Here is a 12,301-nt window from a genome sequence, read left to right as displayed (position 1 = left end):
TCAGGGCAGGCAGAGAGCTCTGCATACCCCCGCTCTCCACCCTAGCTCCAGAGACAGAACTGGCCCAGACCTTGCCCCCCTCCGTCAAAGCCCACATACCTCAGCAGCAGGGATGGCCCTGGAGGTTACTTCAGTGCTGCTGGGAAAGCCAGTCACTCCCCACCTGGGGCTAAGACCTTCCCCTCACAAGCCCTATCTATCGTCCTCTCCAAGTCCCATGACCCCAGCAGGGTTTAACACAAAGCACCGTTTGTGCCTTGAACTTTTGGTCCCGAAAGGCCAGCAGTCCAGGTGGCCACGAGGAACCAAGTAAAGAAACTCAATCTATCCTGCAGTGAATTCCAAACTCAGCCGCGCTGAGTACAGCCTCCACCCTGGTCAGCCCACTGGGGTTCACCTGGTGGTCCTTTGGGCTCCCTTAGGGCAAGCAAGCAGTGGTGGGCAGAGCGGTGGACTTCAAGCTGCTGTAGGTGACTGCGGTCTGTGGCTTTTTCCTGGCTCCCATGGCCTTGACCCTGGATGGGAAGCCAATGGCCATGGAAGAGAGGGCTGGCACGTCCCTTCTCTCCTTCCCTGTGGCTTTGGGTTCTGAGGCAGAGGATTTTCTAACATTAACATCTGAGCGGGCTATGCGAGGAGGTAATTACTCTCTCACTAATGTTAGGGCTACAGGAATTGGCCCAACAGAGCTCCAGGTGAGGAAGCAGGATAGATCCCAGAACTGCCCAGAGGAGCCCAAGAGTCCAGTTCTTCACTCAGCCTCCCATCAGCTCCGGCCCAGGACAGCCCATACTTTGCCCCTCCAGGTCCATCCATGCCCTGGGCCTAAGGAGGGAGGATCTGTCAGAATAAGTAGGGGGAGGCTGACTCCTGGACCATCCAGTCCCCAGGCCCCAGCCTGGCCCAGCAGCAGATCTGAGAGTTTTCTCTAGAGGGACTGAGGATGGAGACAGGAAGAACTTGAGAAGAAGGCCTGGGTGCATCAACCTGTTTAGGGGCTTCCTGTAGATGGGATGAAGACACACACCCCCACCCCCCGCCAAGCAGAGTAATCTTGAAGTACTTCCAAGGGTGGGACCTTCCTATGGCTTGAATCCGAAAGGTCCCCAGCAGGCTTATGTTTTAAAGGCTTGCTCCTCTGCTGGTGGCAGGTGCTATTTGGGGATCTGTGGAACCTTAGGAGGTGTGGTCTAGCTGGTGGAAGTGGGTCACTGAGAAGGGCCTTTGAAGGTCCCTGATCCTGCTGCTTTCTCTCTCTGTCATGCCTGGTTCCATGCCTCAAAATAAACCCTTCTCCCCTAGTTGTTTCTGCCCAGATACTGTGGTCTTAGTGATAACAAAGCAACTAACTCTCGGAAGGACACCATGGCCCTCCGGCTGGCACTTGGTGGCCGTGGCCGTTCTACCTATGAAGTCAGCCCTGCCTGGGGAGGTAGGGGCTGCCTCATTTCCAAACTGGTATGGACCTCTCTCTGACCAAGCACTCCTGCGTGCCCCTTCTGGGAAGACCTCTTCCCAGGCCAGTCCAGGACCCCACCTTGCTCCGCACCCATCCGCAATGCTGCTGAGGCTGGACTGGCCAGCTGGAAACTGGGACACAGTGCTGATCCCAGGGGAACAGGGGGTGTGAGTGAGAAGGGACAGCACTCAGGCTCTGGAGCCCAGGATGCACCAGGTACGGTCCTGGGCCGTCCCTGGAGGGCCAAGCTTGTGATGCCCATAGCCTTCCCAACCCCCACCACAGTAGGAAGCTTCTCCCCTACCTAGCTTCTTGTCCCCGAAGTGCCTTGTCCCAGTCTGCCCGGAGTCACAAGGAACAGGATACCAATGGCCTTTTCTCTTTTCTTTTTTTTTTTTTTTTTTTTTTTTTTTTTTGTTGTTGTTTTGTTTTTTTGTTTTTCGAGACAGGGTTTCTCTGTGTAGCTTTGCGCCTTTTCCTGGAACTCACTTGGTAGCCCAGGCTGGCCTCGAACTCACAGAGATCCGCCTGGCTCTGCCTCCCGAGTGCTGGGATTAAAGGCGTGCGCCACCACCGCCCGGCTAAGCAATGGCCTTTTCAAGTCCTCCTCTGGCCCTGCCTCCTGTCTGTGAGTTCCTGGTCTCATCTCCCAGGGCATGTCTGCATCACCGCCTGCCCCCTGTACCCTCTCAGGAAAAGCCTGATCACACCTCCAGGAAGCCTTCCAGGAAGCTTAGAGGGGTTTTGAATGTTCTGGGGTCCCTCCTCCCTGCTCTAACCGTCCTATATTGAGGACCACATTGTCCGTTTTCGTTAGTGTCCTGTGAGGGCCTAGGAAACAGGTTCACACAAACTATCGTAAGAATACACAGCATGCCAGAATTCAGCCAACACTGTGGAGCAAGACCCTGAGTGGCCCAGCTTCAGCTTCCACATGCTCCCAGGCGCCAGCCCTGTCGCTGAGGTCTTTTCCTCTAAGTTCTTACCGGTTTGAGGGCATCTACTTCCCATGAACTGTAGGATGATTGAGTGTTAGAACCTGGGATCACCCAGAATCCCCTCCTGCCTGAACATGCTGCCTCCTCTGAGGCAGGAGTAGACCATGCAAACAGGACACAGAGGCCTTCCTGGGTCTGGCAAGGTCTCCCAGGCCAATGTCCAGCCTTTATGTGCCTCAGTTTCCCCATCTGTGCAAAAGGAGGGGAGGTATTCCTGCCTTGCAGGAGTTCTTGGGAGGCTTGTTAAATGTGGGCCTACTAGACTATGGGGACTTTTTGCAGTAAGTAAGGGACTCTGTCGGCTGAAGTGGGGCCTTGGACCTGCTGCCTCCCCACAGCCTGACTCTGGCTTCCCTTTCATCCTTACAAAATGTCACAGAAATTGGGCTGCATGAGGACACTGAGTTAGATATCAAGGGATCGGGGTGGACTGGCCTGGAGGCCCCTGCCCCACCTGGTCTTGGGCCTACCTCTCCCTTCTCCAGGCCTCATTGCAGCACTCAGGCCAACCTGAGTGCTGAGACCCTGAATCAGTGCATGAACTGCAGATGGAGCTGCTTGGCCGGGGGTGAGGCCTGGCTCTGAGCACGGGGTGGGGGGGGGGACACCTCTTGGACCTAGCCTTGAAAGGCCCGAGGAACAGTCCCAGCCTTGTCCTATGGGAAGCAGATTCCTCTCCGGGGGTAGTCAGTCCCCTGGGTGGGAGGCTAGTTCTCTGACATCTCCAGACATAGCTTATCCTCAAGGCCTGGTCAGACCTGAGCTAGCCGAGTGACTGTTGGCCGCGTGACAGCATGGGTGGAGTAAGTCCCTGAGTCCCCAGCTTTGGCCTGGAATTCACCGGGGTCACCTGACTCCAACCTGATGCCTGAGCATAGCTTCTCTGTGTGGGAAGCGTGCGGAGAGTGGCTTTGGGAGACCTAGACCCCCCACCTTCTCAGGCCTGTCAGGTCTCACAGCCCTTCTCAGAAATGTCCCTCAAAGGGCCGTAATGAAGAATGTCATTGCCCTAGGCCACTGAGAAGCAGCTGAGTGGAATATTTTGGACTCTGAAAGTTGACCTTTGTGTAGTACCCTAGTCTGTGACATGAGAAAAGCAGGGCCTGTGTGGAGGTTACATTCTAGTTCAGGCACTCTATGTAAAGGGCTGTGCCCATTAACCAAGCTGTGCAGGCAGTTCACTGTGCTGTCTCTGAGTTCCATCCAAGCCCACCGTCTGCTCTTCCCCCAGCTGGTTTCTGCAGCTGTTGGGTTCACCTCTGCTGATTTTGGACATGGCTGCATCTCTCTGCCCACATTTCTAGGGTTCCTTTCCCAGCTCAGTAGGGTGGGGGGACCAGGATCAAAGAGGAAGCAGGCAGGAGGTTGGGATAAGATCAGTCCCTGGATTTGAGTCTCTTGTGCATATGTCAACCAGACCCCAGAAGGGTCCCAGGATGGACAGGCCAACTGCTGCTTGGGAAATTGAGTCTGGGCAGGCAGCTGCTGGAAGACAGAGAATCTGGTGGGACCACCTCTACCCGCTCTACTCTTACGATGGGGTGCCCAGAGGGCAGCTGAGCTGCGGGAGGGCCTGGCCCGCTCTCAGCCGCTACATCCTCACACTCTCCAACAGTGGGACCATCAGTGCTGGGATAGTGGAGTGGATGGTGCTACAGATCTCCAAGGCCTGATCTGGCTTCCAGAAGCAGCCTGCAGTCATGGATTGAGAGTGGGTGGGCTGAACAAGGCAAGGCTAGGGGGGCTACAGTTTCCTCAGCACTGTCCTTGGAGGGGCCTCGTGTCCCTGTAGAGCCAGGCAGAACAGAGAATGCCTTGCTCCTCCAGAGCCAGGCTCGGTCTCCCGGGCCAGGCTGGATGGCAGGGCCTTCAGCATCTCCTGGCTCCCATCTGTGTTTTTATAACAGCCACAGGACCTGGTTCTCCCTTTCTTTCTTTGTTTCTTTGTTTCCTTCTTTCTTTCCTTCCTTCTTCCTTCCTTCCTTCCTTCCTTCCTTCCTTCCTTCTTTCTTTCTTTCTTTCTCTCCTTCCTTCCTTTCTTTCTCTTTTTCTTCCTTCCTTTCTTCCTTCCTTTCTTCCTTCCTTCCTTCCTTTCTTTCTTTCTTTCTTTCTTTCTTTCTTTCTTTCTTTCTTTCTTTCTTTCTTTCTTTCTTTTTTTTTTTCCACTTTGAGACAGGGTCTCACTGTATAACCGTAGATGGCCTGAAACTCTATGTAGATCAGGCTGGCCTTGAACTCACAGATATCTGCCTCCTGAGTTCTAGAACTAAAGGTGTACCTGGATCTTAATCTAAGTGCAGCTCCAAGACAGGGCCCTGCCTTTCACTCTGGGGTCTAAGATGACCCAGGAAACTGGTCCACAGCCTCTGAGCAAGGCTGTAGAGGGTACCTAGAAAGGAGTTCTGGTTACCATGCTCTGAGGCATTGTGCTTGGGTGCCTCCTTCACAGTCCCATCTGGGATCTGGGCTTCAGCACCCAGGAGGCCCCTGGGGTCATGCTCCCTGCTCCCCAGACAGGGGCCGTGTGCTGTGTAAGTACAAGGCTGTCTCTGTTTCTCTGAGACTAAGGAGGGGAGGTAGGCCCATGGCAGAGAGGAAATGGGGACAAGTGTCCCCGCGGACATCACAGCCCCCAAATCAGACACTCTAGCTTCTGCACAGGTCTGGCACTCTGAGGTGGTAGAGCTGGCTCTACCCCACCAGCCTGGCTCACATTCCTCATGACAACAATCATGGACAGCCAGCCCATTCCTCTGTGACAAGCGTTTATTTGTGCTGGGGGTGGATGAGGCTGAACGCCTGGGAGGAGGGCCACAAGTCTCGCTGGGATGTGGTGAGGGCCGGGTCTGCCATGGTCAGCCAAGTCTGATGGTTGGTCTTCTGGCCTAAGGAAGAGAAGGAAGGAAGAGAAGCAGAGAAATGAGAGGACATTGGAGCCAGTGGGACCTGGGCACGGATAGACCCCAGCAAGAGGGGGTCTAAGAGGAAATAGTGGGGTTCAGGGCGAGCACTAGAAGCTAGATCCACAGGAAGGGCAAGGGTAGGTTTTCAGCCGCCGCCTCCCGCTCCTCCATGGACCTTTCAAATCTGCTAGCCCTACTCACAGTTTACCCTCACGTGGCAGGGGCTCTGGGAACTTAGTCTCACCTGAGTGGGACAGACATAGTGACAAACTGGTTGCCCCTGAGCTCGAAGGTTGTCACCCATAACTGGAACAGGACCCCATCTTCCCTCCTGACGGTGTGACCCACCAAGCTGAGGATGGACCACTTTCCCTCAAACTGTGGGACTAGTGACAGACAGAGCCAGCCCCCTTTATCCCATATGTGGCACCAAGCCATATCTGCACCGATGATCCTGGATCTAAGAAAGACCCAACGACTCTCAAAGCCTCAGTTTCTCCACACGCACAGAGAGTTGTCCCCACCTGGAGGGTCCCGAGGGCCACAGGAGAATATGAAGTCTGTGTAGGGTTGGCATTGGGCTGAGCTCTCCGATCCAGGCTCCTACCCATGGGAACAGGGCCTGCTCGACCTGAATTCACGGTCACTGTCTCCTTCCCCTGGCTGGGCAGGAGACAGATCTTGTGAAAAGGCAAATTGGGGTGTGGGACTTGAGGGAGCCCCCCGTGCCTTCTTGGGCCTTGGGCCTGGGTTTGCATCATCTCCAGCAAGGTGAGACCTATCCACAGGAGCTCCATCTGGGTGGAGGAGGCCGATCCTAGGCAGTGGAGTCCTGGGTATCAGCGGCCTGGAGGAGGAAGTGAGGTGTTGGGTTCGGGGCTGTCACTGAGCTTACAGTAGCCCTGTCCCAAAGTGGGTAGCTCGTCTCCACATCCAAGAGGGGAAAGATTATGCCCTTATGGCTTCCTCACAATTGAGCCAGCTCACACTCTAAGGCAGCGCTCTATCCCACGAACACCTCCCCCAGCACTTCCTGCCCCATTGCCCACCTCCTACGCTCTCGGTGCCCTGCACTGTGCATGAAAACCAACAGAGATTACAGCTCAAATCCGGGCAGATGACAGCAGATACCTCTCAGGATCCACTGTGTGCCCAGCATAAGTGGCCACCCCAGAATCCACCCACACTTGTCCTGGTCCGTTGGCCACAACTCTGCACCCACTCCCACCCCCTGCCTGGGAGCAGATTGAATTGTTCTTTGGGCTAGGCAAAGAGGGACAGAGTGTGCTGTGCCAGAGCTGGCCCAGGGCCACCTACTCAGGCCCCAGGGCCAATCTGGGCCATGGACATTCACGGGGCTACGGCCTCCTCTGCAGCGCTTTGCCCATTCCTGACCTCATCCATCCTCAGCTGGGCCTGATGCCACCAGCCTCCGGCTGTGGTGGCTCTCTGAGGACCGTAGTAGTCTCCTCTTGACTACTTCCCCCCTGGGAGAGGTGGTTGCTAGGATTCCATCACCCTGGTTCTGAAATGTGCCCCCGGGGATGGGCAGTATCTCAGAAGATCTTGATGACCAGCTTAGATGCTGCCTAGAGCCCTTGGTGGTCCAAGTCCCAGTACTCTGGGATCATGTGAATTCGGGGGCACAGACCCTGGGGGGCCCAAACCCTTCCCAGTACTGCCCTCCTCCTGCAGGCCCCTAGGCTATGTCTGTTCCTCGCCTTGCCTCTGAATGCCCTCGTCCCTCACTTTCTGGAGCCTTTTCATGAGGGACTTGGGATCATTTCAGGAGGCCTGGGTCACAGGCTCAAACTGGAGAGTTCTGCTCTGGCCCCGGGTAAGGGTCTGGTATCCAGCCCGTGATGTGGCGGGGTGAGGTCAGGGAGAGCGGCTCGCCTACTCCCAGTGTGTTCCATGAATCTCTTTCTCATGTGGCTAAGGTTCTGCAAGGTTCCCATATGTAATCCAGGAAGCTGCAGTGGTACCCAGGGAAAGAGGTGGTCATCCACGGGGTAACCTGGAAAGAGGGTCCGCCAGGTGTCCCTCCTTTCTAGGCCAGAATGGGCCCTGGAAATGGGCTTCAGGGAGGTGGCTGCCTCCCTGTTGTCACTGACCCTGTGAAAAGCATGGAGAGCAAGACCAAGAGGAACCCTGGCAGCTCAGCCTCGGGCACATGCAAGGGCAGAACAGTAAAACCCATCACAGATCAACAACAACATGAATTGTAAAGCTCTCTGTAGACAGGCAAAGGCAAAGGAAGATACACACACATGAAATGAGAAGGAGCTGCTGTGGGATGCTCAGAGACCAGGGAGCCATGAGGGAAAGCTCAGAGACCAGGGAGCCATGAGGGGATGCTCAGAGACCAGGGAGCCATGAGGGGAAGCTCAGAGACCAGGGAACCATGAGGGGATGCTCAGAGACCAGGGAGCCATGAGGGGAAGCTCAGAGACCAGGGAGCCATGAGGGGATGCTCAGAGGAGACCAGGGAGCCATGAGGCTCAGGGAAGTGAAAATGAAACTCAGCACTCAGAAGGCTGAGGCAGGAGGATGTTAAGCTCAAGGGCAGCCTAGGCTACACAGTGTCTTTTAATATATATATTATATATAATATTATGCATACACACACACACACACACACACACACACACACACACACCTAAAAATACATATATCAGGGCTGCGAAGGTAGCCGAGGCAGTGAAAGTTCTTGTTTGGGAGTTGTGTGTGTTTCCAATCTCAGTGCTGGGGAGGTGGAGACAGGCGCCCGGCTGGCCAGCCCACCTTCTCATCAAGTTCCAGGCCAGTGGGGGACCTTGTCTCAAACAGCAATAACAATAACCCCATAGAAACAACAACAGGGGGCTGGATAGCACCTGAGGTTGTCTTTTGGCATGTGTCCGCATACACAACACCAACACGTGACACCAATACGAACACACATTCTGATTTTCAAACAGTTACATTTTGTAGGGAAGATGTGGGGGCTGGTGCTCCTATGGGGCAGGAAGTGCATGGTTCTCCTGTTGTAACCCCCAGCATAGTTACGGAGGCTGCGCTAAGCGACATTGAACACTGAGATGCTAAACCTTGTAAAGTTTATGTCTTAATCAAAATTCATAGTTTAATCAAAACGGAGTGCTTGGCTGGCATGAGGCCCTGGAGTCCATCCAACACAAAAACAAAAAAGCGAAATTTCCTAGCCCATGTAAAGGGTTTGCCCAGCTCAGTGTCTGATCCAGGCCCCACAGGAGGTTTTACTTGGTGGTCCTTGGGCTGGGAGAGTTCTTTCCACGTTTCCTTCTTTCTCAGCCTTGGTGGTATTGGGCAGTGCTGGTTAGGTGTTTTGTGAAAGGCCCACCATTGGGATTGGTTGGTGTTTTCCTAGTGACTAGGCGGTGGTTTGGTAGGAAGGCCTTGGAGGCTGCTGTACAGGGCGGTCCTCGGGGCCCACCTGCACATCTCCCACTTACAAAAGAGCATCACAGCCGGCCTTGTTGATGGTTGACTTTCCATCATAGAAGAGGGGAGGGGAAGGGTCTTCAGACCCTTACCTGAGTGTCTAGCCGCGCCTTCTAACCAACTGTGTACAATTCTTTCCTATCTGGACGTGGCTCCCAGGTCTCTGGGCAGTGCAAGACTGTGGGGGAGGGGGAATACATCCGCACAACCAGGAGAAGCTATGACCCACGCTGGCGCAGACTTTCCAGTCTGGCTGCTTTGGGTTCCCACTTCTGTTAGTAACCCTCACTCAGGCTCGGTGGGTAAGCCCAATAAACTCACTGGTTCCCCGGGGTGGGGTGGGGGAGCCAGGAATCACGGTTTGTCATTGGGACCTTAGGGGGCAGATGTTACTTGGTCTCCCCCTACTCCAATTCCTGGTAAAAATTCTTTCAGCAGAGGCGAAGTGTCCTTCCCAGAACGGCCACGGCAGTGCCACATCTAGTCAAGGCATGTGTGCTGGGTCTGTAAGGTCACTCTCGTGTCTCACTGTCCTCTGGGAGGACCTGGATGTGTGCAGGCTGCGTTTCCAATGAGACTGGCACTCTGGCTTGCTGGCTGCCAGCATCGTCATATGGTGGCCTCTTCAGTATCACAGTGTTTTTCTGCTCCCTAGCTTATCTACATCAGGGTAGACTCAAGGACCGTATTTGTTCTTTGGCGTGTAACTTTGTACTTTCTTATTCACTGGGTTGCTTAAAGTGTTTCAATATTGGCCAGAGGGAAGGCATTAGTGCCTGTCACTGGAGAAGGAAGCAGGAAGAAGTAGCCAGTGGCCTAAAGCATAGTGGAGAATTCAGACTGCCTCTGGGCTGCCTTGGTGGCAGTCCCTGGGACATGACTCCATCTTGGTGGGTTTGGGTTTTATAGGACTTTTTAAATATTTGGTAAGTTATAATACATGTGTGTGTCCAGGAAACCATCACTGTGATAGTGAGATGATGACTGTGGTGGTTTGAATGAACCCCATGGCCCCCACAGATTTGTGGGGAATGACATTATTGTAGGTGTGGCCCTGTTGGAGTAGATGTGGCCTTGTTGGAGGAAGTGTGTCACAGGAGGTGGCCTTTGAGGTGTCAGAAGCTCAAGCCAGGCCCAGTGTCTCTCTCTTCCTGCTGTCTGCAGATCTGAATGAAGAACTCTCAGCTACCTCTCCAGCACCATGTCTGCCTGCACGCCGCCATGCTTCCCGTCATGATGATAATGGACCAAACCTCTGAACTGTAAGCGAGCCCCAGCTAAATGTTTTCCTTTGTAAGTGTTTCTGTGGTCATGGTGTCTCTTCACAGCAATAAAACCCCAACAAAGACAGTGAGTGTGCCTGCCATTCCATGAAGATTCCTTGATCAGGAGGCAGAGGCAGGTGGGTCTCTGTGAGTTGAAGGCAAGTCTGGTGTAGGTAGTGAGTTTCAGGCCAGCCAGGGCTATAGAGTAAGACCCTATCTTTAAAAAAACAAGCTCTTAGCGACCGGTCGACGGCGAAGATCTGCCCGGTGGAGGACAGCAGACAGCGTGGACCTCTCCACCCTTCCCACAAGCCTCTGAATAAAGTGTGTTTGACTCTAAAAAAAAAAAAAAAAAAAACAACCAACAAAAACAAAAGCCCCTTGAGCTGGGGCTGTTGAGATGACTCGGTGGTTAAGAGAATCTGTTGCTCTTTCAGGGGACCTGAAATTGATGCCCAGCACCATGTCAGGCGGCACATGACCACCTGTGACTGCAGATACAGAAGATCCAACGGGGTCTCTCAGCCATTCCTCTACCCCCATACACTCAGATAAAAGATAAAGACAAATAGTATTTAAAAAGATTCCTTGGGGCTGGAGAGATGGCTCAGCAATTAAGAGCACTGGCTGCTCTTCCAGAGGACCCCTGTTTGATTCCCAATATCCACATGGCCGCTCACAATTCCCTGTGACTCCAATCCTGGGGAATCCGATACCCTTTCTGACTTCTGAAGACCCCAGGAATGCAAGCAGTGCACAGATACACATGCAGGCAAAACACCTATACACATAACATAAGAAGTTTTGCTTGTTTGTTTTTGTTTTTCAAGACAGGGTAGACTGTGTAGCTTTGGTGCCTGTCCTGGAACTCACTCTGTAGACCAGGCTGGCCTCAAACTCACAGAGATCTGCCTGCCTCTGCCTCCTGAGTGCTGGGATTAAAGGTGTGCGCCACCAATGCCCGGCCTAAAAGTTTTTTTATAAAGATTCCTTAAGCTTTCTTGGGGATTCCTTCCTTTCACCTGCTTCCATAGCCCTCCAAAACTACAGACGTTTTTAGTCCCTGCAGACCAGTTTGCACTGTCTGTAAGGGGAGCCATACTGTACATGTCCCGACTGCCTGGACGCTCTCACTCAGCTCAGTGAATTGACGTCCCAGCAGTTGGTGGCGTCTATAGCCACAGGGTGTTAATTACAATTGTGCCGCCTTCCACAGTTGATCGATCACCTTTCATCAGCTGAGGGCTGTGGGTATTATTTGCAGTTTGGGGGCATCACATATAAAGCTGCCAGGAACACTGAAGCACACGTCTTTGTAGGGCCATGTGCTTACTTCAATCATTGGGAAACCCAGTGGAGAAGGGGAGAGGCACAGTTGGATCCCTGCTCCATCCAAAACCATAGGAAGGGAACAGGAGCCCACAATACACTCAGATCATTTCTCTCCACTGGAAAAACTTAGGCAAAGTTGTCACAGCCTGTGGATCTCCCATCTGATGCTGACCCAGGCCCATGCTGAGGGTCCATATCATAGTAAGGGACCCCTTCTTTGAGTCACCTTGAGAGGTATGAACCTCATGCCTACCTCACTGTCCAGGTGGCCACGGCTAGTTGCAAAGAAAATAAAGCTCCATGAGATGACACCCAGTGGCTGTCATCAAGCCAGGGCAGAGGCGGCCTGACTTGGGGGCACCCCAGTGCCTCTCTCCCCAAGGGCAGCCATTCTTATGTCATCCTCTATCTCCCTGTACAGCACAGTGCGCTCGTTCCCCCGTCTTAGGACAGGGCTAGGAGAGACCAAAAACTTGAAGCAAAGTGTCTTTTCTTCAGAGTGACACAGATTGGCATGAACACTGGTCACACAGAAGACCCACGAAAAGTCCCTCCCAGCCAAGGGGCAGTCCATGTGAGTCACTCTGGCGCCCTGCAATTCTAAACTACATCCAGGAGGCCAGGAAGAGTCCAGTTGGCCCTTCTGGCAGTTCCTGGGCATAGATCCTGGGGACTCCCTGTCCAACCTAAGGTCAACCCCCTGTACTGTCCAGGTTCTGCCCAGGGTATCTCATGGCCACAAGGGTGCTGTGCCATGATGGCCATGATGCCCACCGCTCTAGAGATGGAGCAGAAAAGAACTCACTTTAACCCTAGACCACCTCCAAGGCCACCATGAGCACCTCAACTTGTCTCTCCCCGGTCCCAGGTCTAACTGACATC

General features: G+C 53.7%; 2 long non-coding RNA genes across 2 annotated transcripts; one reads left to right on the top strand and one right to left on the bottom strand.

Annotated features, from left to right (window-relative positions):
• Positions 1-5,205: 5,205 nt before the first annotated feature.
• On the bottom strand, positions 5,206-6,403 carry LOC102925899 (uncharacterized). The gene is made up of 2 exons (XR_442846.3): positions 5,885-6,403; positions 5,206-5,342 (listed from the first exon to the last, which is right to left on the bottom strand). It is a non-coding gene; the product is annotated as an uncharacterized LOC102925899 (long non-coding RNA).
• Positions 6,404-8,120: 1,717 nt separating this feature from the next.
• Positions 8,121-11,045, top strand: LOC143272849 (uncharacterized). Its single transcript, XR_013050439.1, has 2 exons — positions 8,121-10,220; positions 10,525-11,045. It is a non-coding gene; the product is annotated as an uncharacterized LOC143272849 (long non-coding RNA).
• The last annotated feature ends 1,256 nt before the right edge of the window (positions 11,046-12,301 follow it).

Source organism: Peromyscus maniculatus, chromosome 4, assembly GCF_049852395.1.
Source record: "Peromyscus maniculatus bairdii isolate BWxNUB_F1_BW_parent chromosome 4, HU_Pman_BW_mat_3.1, whole genome shotgun sequence".
Lineage (NCBI taxonomy): Eukaryota > Metazoa > Chordata > Mammalia > Rodentia > Cricetidae > Peromyscus > Peromyscus maniculatus.
This window is presented reverse-complemented; position numbering and strand designations above follow the sequence as displayed.